A 2500-nucleotide genomic window follows, 5' to 3' on the forward strand; every position below is an offset into this window, starting at 1 on the left:
GATCGACCAGGACCTTGTATTTCTTCTGCTTACCGGCAGGCACGATGGAGAGACTCACGCATTTGCGTGCATTGAACGAGAGCCCCTGTTCCTTAGCCCGGGCCTCAACCTCACGTAGGGCTGCGGTCATACCCAACCTGGTCGACGAGACGAGGACTATATCGTCGGCGTATGCGAACGCATTCACCCGACAGCCCTCGATCTCGTAACCGACGTCGCTAGGTACCGATCTTAGTACCTCATCAACGACGAGGCAAAACAGGAGTGTGGAGAGGGGATCCCCCTGCCTCACACCCCTGCTTACGTGGAAGGGCTCCGAACGAGCGCCGTCAACCTCAAACACCGTGGTGCTATTCGCATATAGCCTGGTGGTGTAGCTAACCAATCCCTCCGGCAGACCGGTTCGTCCCAACACGGAGGATATAGCGTGATGGCTCACCGCATCGAACGCCTTGGCGACGTCTAATGAGACCACGTGGATCTCTCTTAGACGTCTCCGCGCGTCTTCGAGCAGCGAAGCGAGCACAGCTATATTCTCCGCGCACCCATCATCTAAGCATCGCTGCCTAACGTCCACAAGCCTGGCCGCACGGAGACGTTTGGCCAGGATCTTGTGGAGATGGCGAACGATGACCGATGCGATGCTTAGTGGGCGGAAGTCATTTGGGTCAGAAGACCCATCCTTCTTGGGAACGAACACGGTCCGGCTAATTAGCATTTCCGGAGGGAAACCACCCGATGCGAGCACGGCATTGAAGAAGACGGCTTTGATGCTCGTCGGAACTGCCTTCCACTGCCTCGCCGTGATGCCATCAATACCGGGTGCCGAAGAATTGGCAACTGTGACAGACGTGACGTCGTCACAGGTCACCGGGTGCCACACGTGCGCCAGGGAGGGCGTTGGTGGTAAACGCCTAGACTGCTCGACGGGGGTGGACTCCTGGGACACGAATGGTCCCCAGTGCGCAGCCATGGCCGCGACATCTGGGGAACGTGTCCCAGGTCCCCCGTCGAGGATCTCCCTGGCCGCTCTAGACATATTTGTCTTAAAGAGCGTTTGCACGCGGGCATAATCCCGGCGACGCTGCCGCTTCTTCGGCACCCTGATGGATGCATCCGGACAAGGAGGTCGCGGTCGTCTCAGGGGAGGAGCAGAGAAAACTCCCTGGAGCCACGCATGGAGTCCGGCAGCAACATCGCGCCCGTGGAGGAGGTTGTTTGCGACTCCAACGAGCGCGAGTGCGCCGAACCCCTGGATACGGACGACCTCGGGAAGGAGTTCCCGGATAGCCGTCCGAAATCCATCGTGCGGGCTCTCACTCCCCTGCATTGAGCGAGGTGATGGCAGGTGTGATGGATCCGAAGGTGGTGTTGGACCCATCACATCCTCGTTCCGCGGCGGATCATCACGGATCTCAACCGTGTCGGAACGGAGGGAGGAACCACCTGGTTGGTGATCCGCCACCTGGAGGGCGTGGAGCGCTTGGGCTACAAGATTTTTGTAGTCCGCTCCACGCCTCGCACCCTTGATTGACTCAAGGGTGCGTCCCATGGGGAGCACGGCCATCAGGTGTTGATTGATGAACCGTACTCCCCTGGTGGCGGCAAGTGCTTCCTCCCTCGCCATCAAGCGCAGTTCTTCAGCGCTCCAACGCTTTTTGACTCGCTCAATGTCGACTTCCGCGTTCATCTCGTCCGGATGCATGCGACGTCGGTGGACCCCCAATCCAATCTTGGAGGGGAAGGTGCGGCAACAGTCCGGACACATGAATGTGCCGGTCAGCGGGACGCGCGCCCCGGAGGGCCCTGGATCTATACCACTGATGGTCGGTGGTGGAATTGGGCTCGGTGGAACAAAGGCTGGGGCGGGGGCGGGAGGCCGCAGTGGGGTAGGAACCGGCGGCGCGGCTGCCACGGCCTCGTCTACAGGTCCGGCGAGCCGAGGCCCTCGCCGGAGATTATAATTATCTTCTCTTCTTTTTGGGCCTGTAGACAAACCAGTGCGACGGGGTGGCAGCCCGCCGCACCGGGGAGCTAAAGAGCTCCACCCTCCCCCGGACGACACGATAAATCGTGTCGCCGACTCGCTCCGGCCCGAAGGCGGGGGGCAGGTGCATGGGCCCAAAGGCCCATTAAGAGAGTCATAGTTACTCCCGCCGTTTACCCGCGCTTTTTTGAATTTCTTCACGTTGACATTCAGAGCACTGGGCAGAAATCACATTGCGTCAACACCCGTGGGGGCCATCGCAATGCTTTGTTTTAATTAGACAGTCGGATTCCCCTAGTCCGTGCCAGTTCTGAGCTGAGCGTTGAATGGCGGCCGAAGAGGACGACCGCACCGATGGGAAACGCCACGGAAGCCTCGCAGCAAGGAAGATCCGCGGGAGGCCAAGGCACGGGACCGAGCTCGGATCCCAGCCACGAGAGCCGTTCACCTCGCCCAGGCCCGGCACGTCAGCCAGACCCGCTTCCCGACCAAGCCCGACACGCCCCGCTCCTC

At 60.4% G+C, this 2500-nt stretch overlaps 1 pseudogene; it reads right to left on the reverse strand.

Annotated features, from left to right (window-relative positions):
- Window positions 1-2500, reverse strand: part of LOC143262143 (large subunit ribosomal RNA) — a 7820-nt pseudogene that overhangs the window by 2799 nt on the left and 2521 nt on the right.

The sequence above is a fragment of the Megalopta genalis genome, unplaced genomic scaffold (assembly GCF_051020955.1).
Source record: "Megalopta genalis isolate 19385.01 unplaced genomic scaffold, iyMegGena1_principal scaffold0094, whole genome shotgun sequence".
Taxonomy (NCBI): Eukaryota; Metazoa; Arthropoda; class Insecta; order Hymenoptera; family Halictidae; genus Megalopta; species Megalopta genalis.